Source organism: Orcinus orca, chromosome 3 (assembly GCF_937001465.1).
Source record: "Orcinus orca chromosome 3, mOrcOrc1.1, whole genome shotgun sequence".
In the NCBI taxonomy this organism is placed as follows: domain Eukaryota; kingdom Metazoa; phylum Chordata; class Mammalia; order Artiodactyla; family Delphinidae; genus Orcinus; species Orcinus orca.
This window is the reverse complement of record NC_064561.1, coordinates 117,732,973-117,742,967: the sequence shown is the minus strand read 5'-3', so window position 1 is coordinate 117,742,967 and position 9,995 is coordinate 117,732,973.

Here is a 9,995-nt window from a genome sequence, read left to right as displayed (position 1 = left end):
TACACTTTTTCTCCAACTTTGCAGTCCATACCAATACCTCTAGTAGTGGTACTGAATTTGATGGTTCAAACAGACATAATCAGAAATGCTAATGAGGCAAAAAGAAGAAAAACTGGATTCTTAAGTAATAATTGCAATGTATTTTTATAATATAACCAAAATCAGCATTCAAAAATAATTCACATTTTAATTAAGTTCTTTAATATTTGCATGCAAGTCCAGTACAACTTGATCTTCAAAGACATACTGCATCAGTATTCTCTAAACATTACTGAGGAGAGGTTTAATAATTTTATGGTTATTATAAGGCTGGAAGTTATAGTTAATTACTTTTTCTCTCTTGCAAACTATTAATCGTCTTCATGAAAATAAATTAGTCCTTTTCCATATGCATGTATTATCACCAAGCCCAGCGATTTACTGATTACAAGGATAAAATTGAAAGGATAAGAACTGAAGCCCACATTAGAAATTCAAACGTCTCTCCTACCTCCACTTCCCACCCCTTTTTCCTGAATCTTTTACTAGGTAAAAAAGTTTAAACCTTTGGGGGATTTGTTGTTTTGTTTTGTTCTCACTGGTATATGAAATCTCACAAATGGAGAAACTAATGATACCAGATTGAATGCTTATGTTTAAGTAACATTTTAATTAATTTTTTTACTATAAATTTTAAATCATGGCAGAAAAATTTTTATGACTTCATCGAGATTAAAAATGCACTTCTCCTTGCTCTCAGCTTTTCACCATAACTGCTATATTTTGGCTTCTTCTGACTGCTTTATTATTCCACTTTCTTTTGGCTAACTTAATATGTGTGCATGCATGTTGGTGCTTAAACAACAAAATAATCAAAAGATGAAAATCAAGATTGAGTTGCCTGAAACTACTGTTCATCTTAAGTTAGAAAGTCATGAACAAGCATCCCATCTCTAAATGTGTTGTGGGGCTCCTACTGAGAGCAAAGAAAAATATGCACCTTTGAAAAGGCAACTAAGAGTCTGGACGCAGCTGGAACAACATGATTATTCTAATGAAAACCATGAAAAAAAGGAGATGAGAGAAAGAGAATATTTCTTGTTGTTGTTTTCTTTAGTCAAAAAGAATATGGCTCATCCTGCAATGTATAAAGCAGCCCAGTTTTTTAAATATATATTTTGAAAAATGTATTTCAATGTAATTGCTTTCCTTAGCAATATTGGACTTTTATTCATTTTATTTATTCATTTATTTTTTAATGGAGTATAGTTGCTTTACAATGTTGTTAGTTTCTGCTGTACAGCAAAGTGAATCAGGTATATGTATACATATATCCCCTCCTTTCTGGATTTCCTTCCCAATTAGGTCACCACAGAGCATTGAATAGAGTTCCCTGTGCTTTACAGTTGGTTCTCATTAGTTATCTATTTTATACATAGTAGTGTATATATGTCAATCCCAATCTCACAATCCATCCAACCCCCTCCTTCTGCCCTTGGTATCCATATGTTTGTTCTCTATGTCTGTGTCTCTACTTCTGCTTTGCAAATAAGTTCATCTATACCATTTTTCTAGATTCCATATATACGTGTTAAGATAGGATATTTGTTATTCTCTTTCTGACTTACTTCACTCTGTATGGCAGTCTGCAAATTCTTCAGTATATATAAATCAATCAATGTGATACACCATATTAACAAACTGAAGGGTAAAAACCATACATCATCTCAGTACATGCAGAAAAAGCTTTTGACAAAATTCAACACTCATTTATGATAAAAACTCTCCAAAATGTGGGCATAGAGGGAAACTACCTCAACATAATAAAGGCCATATACAACAAACCCACAGCAAACATCATTCTCAATGGTGAAAAACTGAAAGCATTTCCTCTAAAGTCAGGAACAAGACAAGGATGTCCACTCTAGCCACTATTATTCAACATAGTTTTGGAAGTCCTAGCCACAACACTCAGAGAAGAAAAAGAAATAAAAGGAACCCAAATTGGAAAAGAAGAAGTAAGACTGTCACTGGTTGCAGATGACATGATACTATACATAGAAAATCCTAAGGATATCACCAGAAAACTATTAGAGCTAATCAATAAATTTGGTATAAAGTTGCAGGAAGCAACATTAATGCACGGAAATCTCTTGCATTTCTATACACTAACAACAAAAGATCAGAAAGCAAAATTAAGGCAACAATCCCATTTACCATTGCAACAAGAAGAATATAATACCTAGGAATAAACCTACCTAAAGAAGCAAAATATTTGTAGTCAGAAAACCATAATATAGTTATGAAAGAAATCGAAGTTGACATAAATAGAAAGATATACCATGTTCTTGGAATGGAAAAATCAATAATGTGAAAATGACTATACTACCCAAAGCAACATACAGATTCAATGCAATCCCTATCAAATTACCAATGGAATCTTTCACAGAATTAGAACAAAGAATTTTACAATTTTTATGGAGACACAAAAGACCCCGAATAGCCAAAGCAATCTTGAGAAAGAAAAACAGAGCTGGAGGAATCAGGCTCCCTGACTTCAGACTATACTACAAAGCTACAGTAATCAAGACAGTATGGTACTGGTGCAAAAACAGAAATATAGATCAATGGAACAGGATACAAAGTCCAGAGATAAACCCACAGACCTATGGTTAATTAATCTATGACAAAGGAGGCAAGGATATAAAATGGAGAAAAGATAGTCTCTTCAATAAGTGGAGATGGGAAAACTGGACAGCTACACATAAAAGAATGAAATTAGAACACTCCCTAACACCATACACAAAAATAAGCCCAAAATGGATTTAAAGACCTAAATGTAAGACCGGACACTATAAAACTCTCAGACAAAAACATAGGCAGAACACTCTTTGACATAAATTGCAGCAAGATCTTTTTTGACCCACCTCCTAGAGTAATGGAAATTAAAACAAAAATAAACAAATGGGACCTAATAAAATTTAAAAGCTTTTATACAAAAAAGGAAACCATAAACAAGATGAAAAGACAACCCTCAGAATGGGAGAAAATACTTGCAAACAAAGCAACTGACAAGGGATTAATATCCAAAATATACAATTAGTTCATGTATCTCAATATCAAAAAACAAACAACCCAATCAAAAAATGGGTGGAAGATCTAAATAGACATTTTTCAAAAGAACACATACAGATGGCCCACAAACACATGAAAAGATGCTTAACATCACTAATTATTAGAGAAATGCAAATCAAAGCTACAGTGAGGTATCACCTCACACCAGTCAGAATGGTCCTCATCAAAGAATCTACAAACAATAAATGCTGGAGAGGGTGTGGAGAAAAGGGAACCCTCTTGCACTGTTTGTGGGAATGTAAATTGATACAGCCACTATGGAGAACAGTATGGTGGTTCCTTAAAAAACTAAAAATACAATTACTGGTTTGCAAGGCAGAAATACAGACACAGATGTAGAGAACGTATGGACATCAAGGGGGAAGAGGGGGGATGAATTAGGAGACTGGTATTGACATATATACACTAATATTTATAAATTATAAAATAGATAACTTATAAGAACCTGCTGTATAAAAGAATAAATTAAATTAAATATAGAAATGTATAAAAAGTAATAAATGTATGTTATAATACATGAGATCCCAAAAGACTAAAAAAAAGAAAAAAAAAACAAAACTAAAACAACTAACAAAAAAGAAACCAAAAAAAAAAAAAAAAAAAAAAACGTTAGGACCAACATCAGAATGAAACAAAACATAATAAAATTAATAGTAATAATTATGCTTCCCTGGGCTCCCTGCTGTAAGTGTCCTTGCACACGCTGTGAGCCACAGCCCACCTCCGCCTACTCAAGAGGCTCTTCCCTGCCTCTGGGCTGGTCTCTGGACCTGCTGTGGGCCCTGTGGGGACCACTCAGACTCTGATCTGGCCCAATTCCTGCGTGTGCTGCCCCCAAATTCCACAGCGGCCAGAGCTAGATCGTTTTCAGTTGTGGCAATGCTCATTGTCTACTCAGATATTCCACAGATGCAGGGTCTACCTAGCTGATCATAGAGATTTAATCTGCAGCTTATACAGCTGATGGAAAGATTTTCAATCTTCTTCCTTAGTCACCCCATCCCTGGAGTTCAGCTTTGATTTTATCCCCACCTTTGCGTGTGGTCCACCCACAGGAGTCCAGTCCTGAGGTTGCCTTGGAGCTCTTGGGTCTGCCCCTGTGAGGCCAAGGCGCAGAGATGGTATGACTGCTTGGATCGTGGGAGCCCTGGCAGCGCCAAATGTCCAGGGAAGTCGGTGGCCACAGATGCAAGAGATATGGCCCTAATGAGGGCCTTTTCTTCGGCCCAGCTTAAGGCACGTGAGGGCCAGCCCTGGCCAGGGCTTTTTTGGTGCCTGGCAGGAGGTGTACGAGGGCCAGGCCTGAGAGGGCTTTCTTTTTTTTGCCCTGCAGCCAGCATGTGAGGGCCAGCTCTGAGGAGGCTTTTTTATTGCCTAGCAGCCAGCACACAAGAGCCAGCCCCGAGCAGGCTTCTTTTATTGTCGACAGCAGACGCCGGCATGTGGGGAAAGAAAGGCTACAATAGTGGTTCCTCCTCCTATGTGTGACTCAGCAGTATCGCCTGCTTCCATGGCAGTCTAGTCTTCCTCCATAGGCATTCCCTGCTGCAGATATCCTCCCTCCCATCCCTTCAGTTCGTCTCCCCACAGCCAACAGCAGTTCTCGCTCTGGGCCTGTTCTCCAATCCCCATGCACCAGCTCCCAGCCCCCTTGCACACCTGTGAACAAACATCCCAGTCCAGGGCATGTAGGGCCAAGGTATGGACCGTCTGTGTATTTCTCACTGTCCTGTCTACCAGAGATCAGCCACTTCACCCTGTTCCAACAGCCTCAAATGCTTCCCTTCTGTCCCAATCAATTTCCCCAGTGGAGAGGGGGTTTCCCCATTGGGGAGGGGGCTTCCCTGAATTCAGGAATCTCTCCTTTGCTTCAGCTTCCCTGCCCTGGGGTGCAGGTCCCGTCCCACTTTCTCTTCTCCTCTTTCTCCCTTCTTTTTTTCCATCCTACCCAGTTATACAAGGATCTTTATAGCCCTTTCCATTGTCCAAGGTCTTCTGCTAGTTTTCAGCCCGTGTTCTGTGAGAATTGTTGCATCTATAGATGTATTCCTGATGCATTCGTGGAGAGACATGTGCTCCACTCCCGCCAACTCCTCCACCACCTCGAATCTCAGTTTCATAGTCTTTTAGTAATAATTTTCCTTCAGCCAAAATCTAGCCTTAACACTAAGTTTATGCCAGTAACCTTGAAGGAAGAGGCTACACAATTCTTGAACTTCTTTCAAGCCATCTCTAACAAAATGAATCAAAACTGAGCTGCATTAGGTCCATCCACGTCTCTGCAAATGTCAAAATTCCATTCCCTTTTATGGCTGAGCAGTATTCCATTGTATATATGTACCACATCTACTTTATCCATTCCTCTGTTGACGTACATTTAGGTTACTTCCCTGTCCTGGCTACTGTAAACAGTGCTGCAATGAATATTGGGGTGTGTGTATCTTTTTGAATTATGGTTTTCTCCAGGTATAAGCCCAGAAGTGGGATTGCTGGGTCATATAGTAATTCTGTTTTTAGTTTAAGGAACCTCCATACTGCTCTCCATAGCGACTGTATCAATTTACACTCCCACCAAGAGTGCAAGAGGGTTCCCTTTTCTCCACACCTTCTCCAGCATTTGTTGTTTGTAGATTTTCTGATGATGCCCATTCTAAATGGTGTGAGGTGATACCTCATTGTAGTTTGGATTTGCATTCTCTAATAATTAGTGATGTTGAGCAGCTTTTCATGTGCCTCTTGGCCATCTGTATGTCTTCTTTGGAGAAATGTCTATTTAGGTCTTTCGCCCATTTTTTGATTGGGTTGTTTGTTTTTTTAATATTGAGATGCATGAACTGTTTAAATATTTTGAAGGTTACTCTTTTGTCCATTGATTCATTTGCAAATATTTTCTCCCATTCTCAGGGTTATCTTTTCATTTTGTTTACAGTTTTCTTTCCTACGCAAAAGCTTTTAACTTTCATTAGGTCCCATTTGTTTATTTTTGTTTTTATTTCCAGTACTCTAGGAGTTGAGTCAAAAAAGATCATGCTGTGACTTATGTCAAAGAGTGTTCTGCCTATGTTTTCCTCCAAGAGTTTTATAGTGTCTGGTCTTACATTTAGGAATTGAATCCATTTTGAGTTTATTTTTGTGTATGGTGTTAGGCAGTGTTCTAATTTCATTCTTTTACATGTAGCTGTCCAGTTTTCCCAGCACCATTTATTGAAGATACTGTCTTTTTTCTCCATTGTATACTGTTGCCTCCTTTGTTATAGATTAGGTGACCATAGGTGCACGGGTTTATCTCTGGGCTTTCTATCCTGTTCCATTGTTCTATCTTTCTGTTTTTGTGCCTGTACCATACTGTTTTGATTACTGTAGCTTTGTAGTATAGTCTGATGTCAGGCAGTCTGATTACTCCAGCTCCATTTTTTTCCCTCAAGATTGCTTTGCGTATTCAGAGTCTTTTATGTCTCCATACAAATTTTAAGATATTTTGTTCTAGTTCTGTAAACAATGCTATTGGTAATTTGAAAGGGATTGCACTGAATCTGTAGATTGCTTTGGGTAGTATAGTCATTTTCACAAAATTGATTCTTCCAGTCCAAGAACATGGTATATCTTTCCATCTGTTTGTGTCACCTTTGATTTATTTCATCAGTGTCTTATAGTTTTCTGAGTACAGGTCTTTTACCTGCATAGGTAGATTTATTCCTAGGTATTTTATTCTTTTTGTTACAATGGTGAATGGGATTGTGTTCTTAATTTCTTTTTCCAACATTTTGTCGTTAGTGTATAGGAATGCAAGAGATTTCTGTGCGTTAATTTTGTATCCTACTACTTTCCTCTATTCATTGATATGCTCTAGTAGTTTTCTGGTGGCATCTTTAGGATTATTTATGTATAGTATCATGTCATCTGTAAACAGTGACAGTTTTACTTCTTGTTTTCCAATTTGGACTCAATTTATTTCTTTTTCTTCTCTGATTGCCACAGCTAGGACTTCCAAAACCACGTTGAATAAGAGTGGTGAGAGTGGACACCCTTGTCTTGCTCCTGACTTTAGAGGAAATGCTTTCAGTTCTTCACCATTGAGAATGATATTTGCTGTGTGTCTGTTGTATATGGTGTTTATTATGTTGAGGTAGGTTCCCTCTATGCCCACTTTCTAGAGAGTTTTTATCATAAATGGGTGTTGAATTTTGTCAAAAGCTTTTCTGCATCTATTGAGATTATCATATGGTTTTTACCATTCAGTTTGTTAATATGGTGTATCACACTGATTGATTTGCATATATGGAAGAATCCTTGCATTCCTGGGATAAACCCCACTAGATCATGGTGTAAGATCCTTTTAATGTGTTGTAGGATTCTGCTTGCTAGTATTTTCTTGAGGATATCTGCAAATATATTCATCAGTGATATTGGTCTGTAATTTTCTTTTTCTATAGTATCCTTGTCTGGTTTTGCTATCAGGGTCATGCTGGCCTCATAGAATGAGTTTGGGAGTGTTCCTTCCTCTGCAATTTTTCGAAGAGTTTGAGAAGGATAGGTGTTAACTCTTCTCTAAATGTTTGATAGAATTCACTTGTGAAACCACCTGGTCCTTGACTTTTGTTTGTTGGAAGATTTTTAATCACAGTTTCAATTTCATTATTTGTGACTGGTCTGTTCATATTTTCTATTTCTTCCTGGTTCAGTCTTGGGAAGTTACACCTTTCTATGAATTTGTCCATTTCTTTAAGGTTGTCCATTTTATAGGCATAGAGTGGCTTGTAGTGGCCCTTATAATGCTTTGTATTTCTGTGGTGTCCACTGTAACTTCTCCTTTTTCATATCTAATTTTATTGGTTTGAGTCCTCTCCCTCTTTTTCTTTATGACTCTGGCTAAAGGTTTATCAATTTTGTTTATCTTTTCAAAGAACCAGCTTTTACTCTTGTTGATCTTTGCTACTGCTTTGCTTGTTTCTCTTTCATTTATTTCTGCTCTGATCTTTATGATTTCTTTATTTTAAAGTCTTTTTTTCTGTTACGAGTATTGCTACTCCAGCTTTCCATTTGCATGGAATATCTTTTTCCATCCCCTCACTTTCAGTCTGTATATATCCCTAGGTCTGAAGTGGGTCTCTTGTAGACAGCATATAGATGGGTCTTGTTTTTTGTATCCATTCAGTGAACCTCTGTCTTTTGGTTGGAGCATTTAATCCATTCACATTTAAGGAAATTATTGATATATATGTTCTTATTACCATTTTCTTAATTGTTTTGGTTTTTTTTTTTTTTTTTTTTTTTGGTAGGTCCTTTTCTTCTCTAGTGTTTCCCACTTAGAGAAGTTCCTGTAGCATTTCTTGTAGAGCTGGTTTGGTGGTACTGAATTCTCTTAGCTTTTGCTTGTCTATAAAGCCTTTGATTTATCCATCAAATCTGAATGACATCCTTGTCAGGTAGAGTAATCTTGGTTTTAGGTTTTTCCTTTCATCACTTTAAATATATCATTCTACTCCCTTCTGGCTTGTAGAGTTTCTGCTGAGAAATCAGCTGTTAACCTTATGGGAGTTCCCTTGTATGTTATTGTTTTAACCTTGTTGATTTTAATAACTTTTCTCTAATTTTTTTCAATTTGATTACTATGTGTCTCGGTGTGTTTCTCCTTTGGTTTCATCCTGCTTGGGACTCTCTACACCTACCGGAGTTGGGTGGATATTTCCTTTCCCGTGTTAGGGAAGTTTTCGACTATTATCCCTTCAAATATTTTCTTGGGTCCTTCCTCTCTCTCTTCTCCTTCTGGAACCCTATAATGCAAATGTTGGTGTGTTTAATGTTGTCCCAGATGTCACTTAGGCTGTCTTCATTTCTTTTCATTCTTTTTTCTTTACTCTGTTCCACAGCAGTGAATTCCACCATTCTGTCTTCCTGGTCATTTAACTGTTCTTCTGCCTCAATTATTCCTTCAAGTGTATCTTTCATTTTAATTGTTGTATTGTTCATCTGTTTGTTCTTTAATTCTTCTTGGTGTTTGCTTTTTAATTCTTCTATGTCTTTGTTAAAGTTTTCTTGCATCTTCTCAATCTTTGCCTCCATTCTTTTTCCAAGGTCCTGGCTCATCTTCACTATCATTATTCTGAATTCTTTTTCTGGAAGGTTGCCTATTTCCACCTCATTTAGTTGTTTCCTGGTGTTTTATCTTGTTCCTTCATCTGGTACATAGTCCTCTGCCTTTTCATTTTTGTCTATCCTTCTGTGAATGTGGTTTTCATTCCACAGGCTGCAGGATTGTAGTTCTTTTTGCTTCTGATGTCTGCCCTCTGGTGGCTGAGGCTATCTAAGAGGCTTGTGCAAGCTTACTGATGGGAGAGACTGGTGGTAGGTAGAGCTGGGTGTTGCTCTGTGAGGCAGAGCTCAGTAAAACTTTAATCCACTTGTCTGCTGAGCTCAGTAAAACTTTAATCCACCTGTCTGCTGATGGGTGGGGCCCTCCCTGTTGGTCGTTTGGCCTGAGGCAACCCAGCACTGGAGGCTACAGCCTCTTTGGTGGGGCTAATCGTGGACTCTGGGAGCACTCACACCAAGGAATATTTCCCCGACCTTCTGCTGCCAGTGTCCTTACCCCCATGGTGAGCCACAGCCACCCACCTCCTCTGCAGTAGCTCTTCCAGCATTAGCACATAGATCTGGTTCAGTCTCCTATGGGGTCAAATGCTCCTTCACCCTGCGTCCTGATGCACACACTACTTTGTGTGTGACCTCCAAGAGTGGAGTCTCTTTTTCCCCCAGTCCTGTTGAAGTCCTGCAATCAAATCCCACTAGCCTTCAACATCTGATTTTCTGGGAATTCCTCCTCCCGTTTCCAGATCCCCAGGTTGGGAAGTCTGATGTGGGGCTCAGAAGCTTTATTCCAT